Source organism: Macrobrachium nipponense, chromosome 43 (genome assembly GCF_015104395.2).
Source record: "Macrobrachium nipponense isolate FS-2020 chromosome 43, ASM1510439v2, whole genome shotgun sequence".
Lineage (NCBI taxonomy): Eukaryota > Metazoa > Arthropoda > Malacostraca > Decapoda > Palaemonidae > Macrobrachium > Macrobrachium nipponense.
Window position 1 is genome coordinate 10765376 of NC_061104.1, and position 16544 is coordinate 10781919.

Below are 16544 nucleotides of genomic sequence, written 5' to 3' on the forward strand. Positions count from 1 at the left end.
GTAGAAAAAGTGGCTTAGTTATGTGTTGGTGCGTGTGTTAATGTTAATGTGTAAGAGATTTTAAATTCCTGTGTCGATTTTACTTTTGCATTTCAGATAGTGTTTGATTTGACGTAACATCTTACTATATTTCGTATAAAGCAAATGCTAATCATTAAAAGCTTCAGCAGATTATAGCCTCTCCCCCCACAACCCCCCCCCCCCCCCCCCAACACACACAAACACACACACTTTTTCTATTTGGTAGTTGACTGTGCGGTGTAAGTCATCATGTTACAGGTGATGTCATTTATTTTATCTTTAGTTTGGTTATAGTAAGGACTGTTGCTACGAGACACGTCGAAGACCAATGGAAATCGCTGCCAAGTTTACTTAGCCTTCATTAAATCGATATCCGTGGCTGTCGTGGGATTTTAATAGATGTTATTAGTCCTGTAAATTACGAAAAGGTGAATAATTTATGAGCCATAAAAATTGAACCCAACACTTTTTTTTTTTTTTTTTTCGGGGGGCGGAGGGGAGAGAGCGAAGGGGGGGGGGGGGGTAGTAAGCCAGTGGTCGTCAGTCTCTGGTCCTCCTCTCCTTATTGCTGTATAGAAGAGAGCCAGTTTGCTGACGAAAGTGAATTTGGAGATTGTATTTATCAGAAGAAATGTTTTTCGGAGATATTGATAACTTGTGATTATTATTATTATTATTATTATTATTATTATTATTATTATTATTATTACTATTATTATTATTCCATTATATGTGCTACTTTTTAAATGCCTTTGTTTGGCGCTGTTACCCTTGAAGAGTGTTTGCTAGTTATCAGCTTGCAAGCTATCGACGTCTCACGAACGGGCGTGCTAATCGTTTACGCTGCGTGTATTGTTGTCATGATTATTATTTGTGTTTGGATACTTGAAGGCGTTTACAGTAGATAGCCCCTTTGGTTCTTCCTTTAAGGTTCTCTCTCTCTCTCTCTCTCTCTCTGTCTCTCTCTCTGTCTCTCTCTCTCTCTCTATGGTACTAGGCTATATGCGATAGTTCAATTAATTTTCGTTAATTTGGACGTCAAATGCTATAAACTTGAATGTGAAATTCTCTCTCTCTCTCTCTCTCTCTCTCTCCTCTCTCTCTCTCTCTCTCCTCTCTCTCTCTCTCTCTCTCTCTCTCTCTCTCTCTCAATATAAATTGGAGGTTTCTTTCTGGTGCATATTTTGACAAACTTTATACTTGATGATTTGTGTTATTTATTTTAAAGTGTGTACTGTATGAATCTCTCTCTCTCTCTCTCTCTCATTTGCTTGTTTGGCGAAAAGAGAAGTACTAAAATGCATTCCAGAAGCCCAACCAGGATGATGGGTTTTGGGTTAACTTGATGTATTGTCTGCAATGAAGTCACCAGTAATAGTTTTTCCATTATGAAATCATCAGTAATGCCCTTTTTTTATTAAGTCAACTGTGATGTGTTTTTGCAATTAAGTGACTAAAATGGGTTTTCTATTTTGAAGTCATTTTTAGTATGTTTGTTTATTCCAGTTAACTATTTAAGGGTTTTCTAAAGTAAAGTTAGCTTTGATACAGTTGATATTAGGAAATGAACTTGAATGAATGCTCGGTAATCAAGTCGACTACACTGTAATTTTTATTACGAAAATCAGCTGGAATGATTTGTCAGTGCGAAGTCGATTGTACTGAACTTGTTACTACGAAGTTAAGGGAAATTATTTATGTAAAATTATTGTACTAATTTGATTTTTTATATTGTAATAATTTGATTATCTGTTGTGAAGTCTTCTGAATCGGTTGATATGAAGTTAGCCGAAGCTGCATCTTTCAGTATGAGTCGAGTTTACTACATTGTCCAATATGGATTCAGTTGATTGTAGCTACTTGCTACCAAGTTCAGTGAATTATAGTTTTATAGTGAAAAAGTATATTTTAGTCAGTTGAAATGGGCTTTTCTGTGATGGTGTAAACTTAGGGAGAGTTTATATTTAACGAAATCAGCGAATTTTTGAAAAATATAGGTGTAATTAGCTTAAGTACAATTTTTATTGAAGAGACTGCAGCTATTTTCAGGATGTGAAATTTTGCATATTTTCTACCAAGATTTTGATTGAAATGAAATTTCCAGTTAAATGCAATTTTTAGGTAATAGGTCAAAAAATATATTTTGAAACCGACAATAAGAAAAAGTTACTGTAACGCCCAGCTCTTTACGTCCTATTTTTAGCAGCCAACCACACCGATTGGAAATGTAACAATTGAGAATTTAAGGAACAGAAACGGAACAATGTTGCCCCAGTGTTAACCCAGACCGAACTACAGCAACGGGTTAGAAATCGCTTGTTCTAAAAGCTGCTAAAGATTACCGTACCTGTAACATTCAGTTTCGCTCGGAGGGTTGCAGCAGATTTTTGGTGTTTGGATTTTCATGTTTTAGGCTGTAATTGAAAAGATAAGGTTCAGTTTGTATATATATATATATGGCCGGAACAGTGGGATTCTTAAATCTTGATTGATTAAATCAGTAATGGTAGTTATAATGATGATAACTAATGATATCAATATCAATATTTGTAGTTTTTATACTTAGAAACAGTCCCTTTGTCATTTAAGTTTAAACGGTAATAATAATAATATTTTAGAAGAAAGCGCCTCAGTGGCGTGGTCGGTTTGGTCTGGGACTACCACCTCTGTGGCCGCGAGTTCGATTCTTGGGCATTCCATTGAGAGTCAGAGATGTGTATTTCTGGTGATAGTTCACTCTCGACTTGGTTCGGAAGTCACGTAAAGCCGTAGGTCCCGTTGCTGAATAACCACTGGTTACAAGCAACGTAAACAATATCTTGGAAGAAGACCCTCTTTTAAACATATTCTGTTTAAAAAAATTAATTCACTTAACACAGCCATTCTTTTTAACAGAATAATGATAATAATAATGTCAACTCCAAGCCACATGGTTAGTTATAACATGAAAGGCACCATCGGAAAAAAGATGTTGGCATTTTATGTAAGTTGTTAAATTAATTCAAGCCAGCTGCTCCAGCTTGTAAACGGCGGTACTTCAGTGTGAATCAGTAATATATACACTACGTATTTACAACTCATTCTATTTCCATTTTGATGTTTTATGTGTTCTAGTTATTTTAAGAAACATTAAGCAGAGTGAGTTTGAGACTTTCCTGCGTTTGTGTGCAATGTTTTGGTAATGTAATCGAAAGTGGGGAAATGTGGTTGCCAAATGTACGGTTCTATTGTTTTTTGCAGTTGTTATAATTATATTATTTTAAGATTATATTAGCGGTTTTGGGTGTATTTCTGAAAAATCAAGGTAAGGAAGTTGAAGATTGGGAATTCATTGTCATATTAAAGATTTAAGAATTTGTATGTTTATTTTTGCATAAAATTCTGAACATTTTGAATTAAAAGATCACAGACACCTGCTCTTTAAACATTCTCATTAACAGTTTTCTATTGAACCACGCGACTGTTCATTGCAGTTTCCCACTTTCTTACTTACCTCTCATCTATTAGTCATACGGAAATTGACGAATCGTGTATGTTGTAAAAAGGCTGTAAGCAGTAAATAACTACAATACAAATATATATATATATCTATATATATATATATATATATATATATATATATCTATATATATATATATATATATAATGTGTGTATGTGTGTATATATACGTACTGATGGTAGACTATTATCGTAATCACAGTATTCACAATGGAACGCTTAATCGAATTCAGTGTTTCATGATCGTGTGTGTTCTAAAACATTCAATTTTTTTACGTTACCAAGTATAAGAATGATCTTGCAGCAATCACCTCCAATGCAAACGAGGTATTTGCAAGTCACTATTTGTAATGTCGCGTAATCCTGATTGGCCAGTGAGTGAGTGATAGGTGTTTCCCCGAAAATTGCATCACTAATAAATTAGAGTGTAGGTCTTCTGGTAACTTGTAGGGTTGATTTGATTTGTCTTCTGCGAGTTTACCAAACCCTGCAGGATTTAAAAGCTTGGCTCTAGGAAGAACATTATCTGTTTATTTTGCTTTATTTTGACACCTTTTTATTAATTTTTTTTGTGTGGGAACTGTAAAGATGAACTAATTTTCTTTTCTTTGTTATTTCGAGATTAGTCATTTGTTTTACTTCAGTGCTGTTTTTTAGTCGACCGTAAGAGTGAACCGGGTGATGAAAATAATTTAGTATTTAATTCATTTTAACTTTAATACGGGCTGCATTTCTTCTTTAGGGCTGCCTGATTATACCTAAGTATTCTTTTTCAGCTTTTTTTTTTTTTTTTTTTTTTTTTTTTTTTTTTTTTTTTTTTTTTAGGATCCAATCTTATCGGATCCGGTTTGTCGCTTCCTCTGGATTTAGGCCCCCTATCTCTCTACCCCCTTGTTTTAATGGTTTAGTTACTGTGCTGTTTCTCTCCTATTGCCAAACTCTGGAAGTCTCCTCTTTCCTCTGATATCTCCTGATTCTTATTACGTATCCTCCTATATTTGTTTTAACAAGCTTAAGAAAGGGCATTAAGTTTTCAGTCTCTTTTGGCTTTTGCTTAGGAAAATAGAAAGGGTAAAAAAGACTTGCTTTTCTCAAGTTCAAGTTCTTGTAAAGGGAGACCTACCTCCATTCCCTCTCCTTCCTTTTCATTCCCTTCCAGAAGATCTAATCAGTGTCTGGAATTCGAGGTCCCTGGTACAGTTCCAGACTACCGCCCATCAGGTGACCCAGCTATGAATAGATACCAGTGTCAGGTGGGGGCAGGAAAACGGTCTGTGCCTGAAAGCCTCATCGTTAGAGAGGTCAGGAATACGAGGTTCCATCCCCTATCAAATGGGAAAGGTCATATTTAAAAAAATATATATATATACCGGTATATAATATTTGCCATAAAGTGCGTATAATTATGCTTGATATATGCATACACAGAGAGAGAGAGAGAGAGAGGGAGGGAGGGGTGAGAATAAGACGAGAGAGAGAGTATCTGAGAGAGGGAGAGGGGAGAAGAAGGAGGAGGCTTGAAGTAGAGATTGAGAAGAAGAGAGAAGAAGGAAGAATTGTGCATACACTTCAGCATCCACTAATATGTAAATGACATTATAGAGCAGCTGTGCATACTTTCTTGTTGTATTTGAATTAGTATTTTAAATTACTATTGTGGAGAACACTGGCAGAAATGATTTTATTGCAGTGTTTATACCTAATTATTTTCCTTGTTGAAGCTGTTTTTCGCTATTTGGCCAAGAAGTTATGCTTTTGATATTGCCATTATAGGGTGCTTGCTTGTCCTTCGGTAGGACAATAGGAAAGAAACATTAACTTCAAAATAAACACTTTGTAAAGAAAAGTATATCCAGTTTACCGGTGTTTTCTTATCTGTCGACAACGGACTTCATTATTTCAAACAAGGAAATTATTTGAGTGAGAAACATTTTTCGTGGAGTTGATTCCCGCATGTAGTAATAAAGAGAGATTTAAAGAATAAAAAAGCACAAAGAGAGAGAGAGAGAGAGAGAGAGAGAGAGAGAGAAGAGAGAGAGAGAGAGAAATATGTTATTTCGGCATCCAGTGGCTATTTGTGTTTGTTGTCGTGATTTGTACGAGTATATATATTTGTATGAATGTGTGTATATGTACTCTGTATGTAGATACAAATAGACGGGCAGACATGACAGTAACTGAATGACAAACTTAGTTTTGCCATGCAGTTACTGTCATAGTATATATCTGTAGCATGCATGAGAGAGAGAGAGAGAGAGAGAGAGAGAGAGAGAGAGAGAGAGAGGCGGGTACAGTTTCAGGTGGCAGGACAGGAATGGGAGCGAGTGAGCGAACGAAGGAGAATAATGAGAGAGGCGATTGCATCCTATCTCATTGGCTTCATCACTGCGGGTGCTTAAGCTTGATAAAGGCCGTGTCTGGTTCATCAATCGGCCCACTAAAATAGATTGAGGTGTCGCCTCTCATCCCCTGGGACACCTCAGGCTCTTGGGATGGCTACTACCAACGCTGCTACGACTACTACTACTACTACTACTTCTTCCTTCTCCTTCATTAGCCATACCCCCTCTCTCTCTTTCTCTCTTGCTGCTGCTGTTTGCCGTACAGTCGTTCTCTCTCTTGTCATATTATGAGTATTCTGGCTTATGGCTCTCCTTCTTTACACCTGTCACTAACCTAGATGTTGTGACATCAGTTTTTAGTAGCCATGAATCAATCAATCAATTACATCCGTCACTTGTTCCGTGGATAGTCATAGCTACAAGGATCCTGTTCACAACGTGCATGAAGAGCAAGTGATGTTGTTCATGCATTAAAATTGTTTGTTAAAATTGTTTACACCCAAATGCTTAGTTCATATCAACTTACCTTGAAATTCGTACGACACATAAATAAACAATCCTGCTTATAAATATTACTCATTTATTTATATAAATATTACTCATTTATTTATGTTAGGCTTACCGGGTTCAGTTAACTATAGTGAACATGACTCGGTGTTCACTTAAATCCCTTCATTCGCGCCATCTGACTTTGAATTGAGTTCCTGATCCTTAGTCGACTGTGGTGGATTGCAACCTGGCAACCGTCAGTAAGCTTAATAGTTTTCTGAACTTCGTTGTGATAAATGCTGTTCTCGTTGCTCTTGGTTTTAGATACGTTACCATAACAGATCTTATGACGTAGCGTCTGAGGAAAAAAAAGAAGTGTGTTTTGCTCTGTCATAAATGCTAATGATTCTTTCAGTTAATGGAGATCATCAGACCCATACGACCGGGAAGGATTGATATTGAATAAGTGACTCAGAATTTTGTTGGTTTCTGTTTCTGTGTGTGTGTGTGTTTTATTTTTCATTAATGTTCTCAGTATCACATGAAAAGTATGGTTTGACCAATAAGTATTAGGAAATAATATTGTCTGTGCTTATATTAAGTCTTTTTGTAAACCAAGTCTGAAATATATATTTTGTCGTTAGTAAAGTTTGTCACTGGTTATTATCGCGGCTCCATTTTTCGTTATCTTTTTCTTTAATAAGAACCAGTTTTTATAAGTTCTAGATTGCGCAGTCCCGCTTCTCTCCCAAACAGTGTTATTTTAACTTAGCTAAAGTTAACATCTTCCATTTGAACTAGAAATCCCTCGGCAAGGACGCTTTTTTTTGAAATTACAGTTTTGTCTTAAAGTTCCAAGTACACTTTAAAAATGCCTTAATATTTCGTCTCTTAACAAATACACATTTGTGTTTTTACCTTTTTCCTTAGATGGGGGAAAATTTAGAATGACGTCCTTTCGATCAAAATTTATTTGTTAGCAAACGGCGAACGAATCTGCCACGATCCTACTTAAATCATTCGAGTTACGTAATAAGATTTAGTATGAAAAATATCTTTGTTTGTCTCTCATGCGAAGGCCGACGGGACGTTAGGAGAGAGAAGAGAAGAGAGAGAGAAGAGAAGAGAAGAGAGAGAGAAGAGAGATAGAGAGAGAGAGGATGAGGAGGAGCCAGGAGAGAGAGAGAGACCTACATACCTACCTACCTGCTTACTTTTTAAGAGCAAGAAGTGGGCGTATATTTTGCATTAGAAGATTGTGGCCTTCAGTTTGAAAACTTCAATACTGTATTCTGACTTGAGTCCTCTGAAGTATCTTGTGCTCCTCTATGCAGCGCCCCCTTTTCAAAGAATGTCATTTGTGACACTGAATTACGTATGTAATTATGGTTACTTTAATCAGGCATATGTCTGCTGGGGCAAGGGTGCACATGCTTTTATATATATATATATATATATATATATATAGATATATATATATATATATTATATCTATATATATATATATATATATATATAATATATATATATATATTATATAAGCTATCTCTTCCCTCAGCATAATGAACGTAATGTATTCTCTTCATACTTCAAGTATCTAAATTAACTTCTCAATTTGTTTCCTTTTCCATGGAGCATCGAAGTAAAGTAACGAAAGAATGAATCTTTTCCTCTGAATTCTGAGTGGTTGTTCTACATTAACAAATGTCACAACTCAGGGTGTATGAGGAGAATTCTATGTCATTTTTCCATAAACGTACTTTTTGTCCATACTAGAACGCCTTTTTTTTATTTTTTAACAGTTCTGATGTTGAGGACAATTTTTTTATTACGTCTTCCAGGGGATTTGAAAAAGATAATTATATAATGTTTTCACTTGTGGCAGTGCTGACACGCATGACAGCCTGATATTGCAAGAACTGGCGAACATAATCTTAAGATATATAGTAAAGAAATGTGGTTGTACCTTTCATATGATCCTCCTCTTTTAAGATGATAAAGTTTTGGGAGAAGTCGACCCAGAGTATAACCATTTGTATCAGTCATGGTCTAAGAAAGACCATGTCCATGGTATCGGTGGTTATTGATATAAAAGCATACTAGCCCCCAAAAAAAAGTATCCTTACCTACCCAGGGGTTTAACTCACGGACTTCGTTCATTGGTTTCAAAACAGCGTTGTGTTCCCAATCTGCACTCAACTTCATAACAAATCCGCTTGAGTTTTCTTCTAGCATCCACAAGATGGTTGCCAGTATTCATCTCGGTTTATCGTCCTGTGCTGTGAGTAGCCATAGAAACGCTGATTTACATAGATGTGGCCTTAGGCAATACATTATCAGCTAAACCTCATTTTTTTTTTTTTTTTTTCCACCAGGGTTCTGCCGTTTTTTTTTTCTTTTCTTTTTTTTTTTTTTTTTTTGCTTCAGCGCAAAGTAATTTCTCAGTATAGGATTTTCTTATTTAGAGGAAATGTTCCAAATTGGAGTGGAGAGTTTTAATCGTTAGCATCTGAAACGGTTTGCTCATCACTTTAACATTCTCTAGCTTCGGCAGTATTTATTTAGGATAATTTCTTTATCGGAATTGTATAACTGCTTGAAATTTTAACCCTTAGAAAAATAAAATCTTTTGATTGAATTAGTATCTTTCCTGTGAGGGCATCAGTAATCTTATAGTGGTGCAACATCAAACCATTTCTAGACCGCTACGATTTCATCTAGCTTCGTCATCGACATAAAGCCATTTTCTGCCTTTTCCCAGTGCAGTGTTTTCTGTGGTGGTGTGCTGAACTGTAGCTACTTGCGCCACTTGTATCCCAAGGCTGCCCAACAGTGGTCTTGCCTCTTCTCTGGCATGTAATATGCTGAGAACATGAACCCTGTAGAGTCGAGCTTTTTTGATAGATTGCTCGCTCTCTCTCTCTCTCTCTCTCTCTCTCTTCTCTCTCTCTCTCTTCTCTCGCTCTTCTCTCTCTCTCTCTAAACTCTCTCTACTCCTCTCTCTCTCTCTCTCCAAAGTAAAATAGAAGTTGCTTTAAGTATTTAATGAATTTTGTTTATTACATGAGACGAATCAGGAAAGTTATTTATATATGAACATACGTTTTAGATATGTATTCACATATACATTTCTATAATTTTGTCAAAGTCATGCCTATTTATTTTGTTTTATGATGTATCTTATAAACCTTCCAGGATTAAATTGAATATGTGACAGATTCCTTCTTGATCGTATAAGAGACATTTAAAGACTCCTGGTAATTATTTTTGAACCAAGGCCTTTTTCTCCTATCGAAGTCTACGATAACGTACTTAAAATGGGCATAGTGGTAAAAACTTTGCAAATGGGTTTGCCCCTCCAGTGATCTCTTTATTACGTTTATTGTCACTTCTTTTACTTCCCTTGCATCTAGATTTGCACTTCTTAACACTTAGCTATAGACAGCCAGCTATTTATCCATCCTACCTGAGATATAGCTATTGGCATTACTATTTTTTTATGACTGACTAATGCATATTGAATCGCCTAAAGGCGCAGTAAAACATCTATTTGCTTTTATTTGCCGTCCAGACAGTTTTTTTTTTTAACTTAAATTTAATAAATCTACAATTACATCGTAGCTGTTTACTTATTAATATTTAGATTTTCCTGTTATCAGAGTATATGGGGCATGTTAAGCATACCCTTAAAAAGTGAAAAATTGAGTGACACCGAATATGAAACTAATTGAATTCTGTTGGATGGTTTGCATTTGAATGAGGTTTTAAGAGTATAAATTTGTAGTTGCAGATGATTTAATGCTGTCGATTGGTCTGTATTTGAATAGGTTTTTTGGTGGCTTGGAGTGATACATATGCAATATACATCTCCATACTCACATTTGAAAAGGATTTAGAGACAAAATTTGGAATCATTATAATTTACTCCAGAATTGCTTAGGTTTTTTGCTGCTCCTTGCTCGAATAGGCTTTTAGGGAATAGTGTATGCCATAATTACTACTGTACGTTTGAATTGATTGTTAATAGCATCTGGATGAAATTTCAGAGGAATTGTTTGAATAAATTGTATGAATACATATTACGAGGAATTGTCAGAATAAATTCTTATGGATTGCCAGCATTTAAACAGCGCCCAGATAGCGACGTGTGCAGTGATTACGAATATAAATGTGAATAAATTGACTTGGATGGTTCTCATTTGAATAGGCTTTTTAAAGGGCAATGCTGGGGAAAAGGTGGGACTCTAAGCATTGTAGGGTATGTTTAGAGGAAGGGGTCGTCGGCTGGGAATAAAGGCGTTATGCAAAGCGGGGTAGTGTGGTGAATTATGGCTGGGTGTTATGCTGTACTTGTTAGACGGGTGCGGCGCTGGTATCACGTACCGCCGACATCAGCACCAAGTCTTCCTTTCGTGTCGCTGTGGAATCTGCTTTGCCGAGTTTTCATTTCCCGTATCTCTGTGACGTCTTCTGGGAGCTTCTTGTTTTCGGTGCTTTTCTCTCTAAAAATGTCCGGATTTTTTTTTTTTTTTTTTTTTTTTTTTTTTTGTTTTTTTTTTTTTTTTTTTATTTGCTTTTCTTTGCTTTTCACAATTGTGCGTTACAAGTTTTTTTTTTTTTTTTTTTTTTTTTTCTTTTCACAATTGTGCGTTACAGGTTGGTTTGCTTAACAGTTTTTTTTAATTAGTGATAATATTTGATAATTTTTTTTTAGTATCATTTAGTAAGTTATCTTGAGCCCAAATTTTTGTATTATAGTTTTTATTTACTTAGCTACAACGCAAGATGTAAAAGCAGAATGCCACAACCCCCAAATGAAGAGGTGACGACTTATAACTATATAAGGAAAATAACATTGGAAAACAAACACGACAAAACAAATAAAAGACTCATGTGAGTCTCTTCAACAAAAAGCATTGCCCTTTAAAAAGCCTATTCAAATGAGAACCATCCAAGTCAATTTATTCACATTTATATTCGTAATCACTGCACACGTCGCTATCTGGGCGCTGTTTAAATGCTGGCAATCCATAAGAATTTATTCTGACAATTCCTCGTAATATGTATTCATACAATTTATTCAAACAATTCCTCTGAAATTTCATCCAGATGCTATTAACAATCAATTTAAACGTACAGTAGTAATTATGGCATACACTATTCCCTAAAAGCCTATTCGAGCAAGGAGCAGCAAAAAACCTAAGCAATTCTGGAGTAAATTATAATGATTCCAAATTTTGTCTCTAAATCCTTTTCAAATGTGAGTATGGAGATGTATATTACATATGTATCACTCCAAGCCACCATGAATGTATATTACATATGTATCACTCCAAGCCACCAAAAAACCTATTCAAATACAGACCAATCGACAGCATTAAATCATCTGCAACTACAAATTTATACTCTTAAAACCTCATTCAAATGCAAACCATCCAACAGAATTCAATTAGTTTCATATTCGGTGTCACTCAATTTTTCACTTTTTAAGGGTATGCTTAACATGCCCCATATACTCTGATAACAGGAAAATCTAAATTTAAACTTCGGAAGGGCCAATTATTTAACGATTAAGGAACGTTTACAATTGAAAGTGTGGTTGCTAATAATATGGGACGCAGGATAATTTCAGAAGAGATAGATATTTCATTATCCAAGGTCATATCCTTGTTTGTTGTTGAAGATCATTGCAGTATAATTTAAGAGTATAATAGGTCCCTAAACACTAAAGCGATTGAAACAATTTTCAATAGTCTTAGTGGTATTGTAATTGAATATTATAGATTAACATAATTGTTAATGTATATGAGCAGTTCGTATATACGATGAGATAATTTTCAGATTTAAAAAAACAAAATTACCTCAAGAAGTGGCAGAATCAACAAATTGGATAAAAATTATATTTGAATATTTTCTGTTTCCAGCGTACCTTGGCTCGTCGTGTATCTTAATTGTATTAGTGGATAACATTAAATCTTATAAAACCACACTGAAGGGAGGTTAATATCGTTTACATTTTTTTTTATAAAGTTGCAGAAGTGGAAACTAACAGTCGTTCTTCTATAAAGCAATGTGTAATTTCAGCGTAAACGACCACTGCTTCCGTTAGGAGAATATGTTTCAAAGTAAAGATTGCTTTTGGTTGACAGCCATCCAAACAGCTGTTTGTCTGTTCTTGTAACGGAATTGTAGTTCTCACATTCCATGGAGTAGAGATGTATGTACCTAGCTGTTAAAGGAAATGCACATATCCTATTTCTTGTTATACATCACATTTCGTTTTCACAGTAGGTTTTTAAGTGTGTAGGTGCTTTTATGGAATTTAGTGAAGGGACAGTTTCCAACATTAAACATTTTGAGGACTCTTGTAGTTTTCTAAACTTTGAACAATGCCTCTCCATTCTCATCGTCTTATGATACAGCCCCGTGGCAGTCGAGACGTGCTCGAGGAAATGCTGAAATAGTGACGATAATTTGGTATTTAGTGGGTGGTACTCGGACACGCTCTTATGTAGGTAGTTTGCATACGGTTGCTTCACAATGGAAGGGTAACAGGAAATACCAAGAGTAAATCTTGAAATGAAAGTCATTTTGATTGGGAATCCTTACGAGTTTGCGCAACCAGATCATCTTGACGATTCGTCCATATTCTCTCTCGTCCATTCTTGCTTTCGACCCTTTCCTAACAGTTGTTTCGGTGGCAACTACGAGGGCTTCCTCCAGTTACAACTTTAAAACCCTTTCCCCTCTCAATTTCCCTTTCAGCGATGAATGACCTCATAGGGCCCAACGCTTGGCCCTCGGCCTAAAGTTTGATTACATTATATTACAGCTTGAGGATTTCGTGAAGACTTTGAAAGGAATATTTTTTTTTTCTTTTGTGTAACTAAATTGACGAGAAAGGAAGGAAACCAGTGGGATAAGAATACAATAAAAGACTAAGGCAGGTTTAGGGTATATGCCATAAGGTTCGAAAGCTTTTATTATCTATTAAAGACTTTATACTTCACATGCAATATTATTGTGGACCTGCAACCATTGTCATCATTTTCGACACTGAAAATTGTGCCCACTTTTAAAATTCCACGAGACGCTACAACATGGACATCATATTTTACAGCAGAGAAGAACTTTTGGCATACAGGAGTGTTGTTCTGCGATGGACAGGATGGCTGAGGAGGAAGGCTCATTTGCACTTTTTACTTAGATGTATGGCAAACAGGAATTCGAATATCAACAACGGAATTACCTAGTTGGGCTGTTGAGCGCTTCCTCCATCTGCGTTCGTCATTGTGGAATGGTCCTGTTCAGAAGTTTACTTCGACGGATTTTTAAAGTCATAATGTTCACTTGGCTGAAGATGAACCTAGTATAAGGTTCGAAAGCTTTTATTATCTATTAAAGACTTTATACTTCACATGCAATATTATTGTGGACCTGCAACAATATGCCATTATTATATAAATTTCTGGAATTGTTGTGTTTTGCCTTTATCGGTTAATAGCTACCTGGGATGTTGCTGTTTCCCCTCCTTGGAAAGACAAAATCTTTCTGAGCATAGAATTATCCCCGTCCCGTCCTGTACCCTTCTTTATCTGGGATCTTATTATCATTACGTTGAAGACAAACGGCTTCTATCCTTCATGACCCACTCAAGAGTTTTTAGAAATAACTTTTAGAATAAGCGCTTAATATAATGAGTCCTTTCAGAGATATATAAAATGAACCCTTAAGTTTTGCCAGATATAACTGCATCTGAGTCGCAAACTATGTACTTTGGCCCGGGAATTTCTTTTGGACTCGAATCTGTTTATGTAGATTTCGAGCAGACGTGCAGCGCCAAGATCCGTCTATTTTTGAGTGGTTTTTGTAATCGGATTAAGTCCCGGAATGAATGTGAATTGTTCCGTTGCAAGATTTTCGTGCCAGGTCGCATCTCTTCTTGTGCAAATATTAGATGGCCACATTCTTTAGCATAAACTTCTTTTAGTTCTTGATGTCAGTCTGTCTGTCTTTTGATGAAGATGCTTTGAAGCTCATGCAATCTTATGTATATAGTTTTATTTATTTATTTATTATATGTGTGTAGCCATTTTCTTTTAAGATACTGTAACAAAATGTTATATTAATTGTTTTATGTAAATGTAAGTATTTGCCGTAAGGCACGGGATATTGTAAGTCAACAATTATAATAGAGATTGAATTATTGCATCGCCATTTATTTTTTTAAATCATATTTTGTGTTTTCTTTAACAGTTCTAAGTTTGCTGTAAGGAATTTAGATATTTATATTTAAGAATATATAAATCTTAGTATTTTGAATAGGGTGCTTGGGATTTAAGAAACCAGAGCATGTTTCCGATTTACAACCAGAAAATAATAAAGTTGGTTCTGAATTGTCCATAAAGTTTTAAGGTTTTTAACTGGTCATTCTGCACTAATCGGCTTAATTATTTTTCAGTCATGGTGAAATGTGAAATTTTCAGATATTTCCGTTCATTATTATTGAAATTATTTATCCCACGGTACTTTTCTTTCTGTTTCAGGATGACGACGATTCCTCCTCTATACACTCGGTATGTTTTTGCTAATTTTATTTCATGTTTGTCATATATGTATAAGTAGATCTTGAATTTTATTCCTAAAGTACAACTATTTCAGTGCTGATTTCATTTTTGCTACGTTATTTTGAGTGATAGATGTGTCACAAGTATTCTTTTTTTTGTTTTGCTTATGTTTTTGTCTTTATGTGCGTGTTTGTTGTTTGTTATGCCTTGCTTAGTATTCGTAAAATATCTCCTGTCATAATTTTGTTTACAATTTTTTTATTATTATTCAGCGTGATGTCTGTATCAAGATTATCTTTTTCAGCATCAATACGAGTGTTTTTTTTTTTTTTTTTTCATTTTGACAACTAATTTTGTTTCATTCCCAAACTTGTTCTTATTTTTCGTATTGTCATCTTTTCATCTCACAGTTTTTTAGAATTTCAATATGTTTCCCGTTTTATCTCTCTTTTCCAATCTGATATCTCAATAATTACATAGACTTCCTGTTGTCGTAGTCGAAACACTTTATTATAATTTTTTTTGTCTTTTATTTCTTTAAATGTATGAAGTTTTTATTTGATTTCGGTATAATTTTTATTATCTTTTGTATTCTGTCCTTTTATCTTTATCCCTTATAAGTAAGTTTTTAATTTTGTTATTTTCTTTTTTTTTCATTTTTCCATCCACCTTCCTGTACTTATCTATATAGATTATCTAGACAGTGTTACCATTTTTTCCTTATTTCCACCCACCTTTCTCTACTTACGTACGAGTATATAGAATATCTAGACATTTTTCCCTTGACGTCCATCCACCTTTCTCTACTTACCTATGCAGTTTACCTAGACATTGTAATCCTTTCTTTCCTTGATTTTCATCTTAGCACTTTCCGAGGTGATGATTATATATATGTGTCACTGCTGACGGTGCCGTTTCTCCGCCTTTTGCAGCAGTACGGCCCCGAGGGGCAAGAATGGATCGTGGCGGCAGCGAAGAGCGACTTCAACGAAATCCTGCGGCTTCTCAAGATCCACCCGTCGCTCGCCAGATATAAGGTAAGAGCTTTGGGTTCTCGGCATTACATTTGATGTTTAAGTAAATGCCATTGTTTGCTAATTCTCGGATGCGCCATAACAGTCAGTCGTGTAGATTCAGATTCGATTATACCTAAATGTTATATGATTCGGTGCCTTTTGGCTTGTAAAGAGGTGGAAAGTGCAAGTCTTCAATCTGAGGACTTCTAAATAATTTTTGGATACTTTAAGGTGATAAAGAGGTGTACTCTACTCTTCCTCTCCATAATTATGATATCATTATTGAATCGTCTTCTACTTGTGGAGAAAGTGGTTCCTCACTGGACACTTATGCGTTTCTATCTTTTTTAGGTAGCTTTCTTATACAGTTCTTTGTGCTGTTGTGGGGGATATATAACCAACGAGGTAGTCCGTAAAATTTACGGAGTTGCAACAAATGAAACTGTTCTCACATCTCCATTTTTCTTGTCTCTTGAAATTTGTGCTTTTGAGTTACATATTTACTATACTACATGCCATAGCAGTACGTGTTTCATACTGCAATAAACTTATTTGTCTCACGAAAGGCCGTTAAAAGAGACAGATAAATTCCGAAAATGCCAGGGCGTGC

The 16544-nt window shown here is 35.4% G+C and overlaps 1 pseudogene; it reads left to right on the forward strand.

Moving 5' to 3' along the window:
- The window catches only part of LOC135213521 (basic salivary proline-rich protein 1-like), a 395509-nt pseudogene that overhangs the window by 79380 nt on the left and 299585 nt on the right, over window positions 1-16544 (forward strand).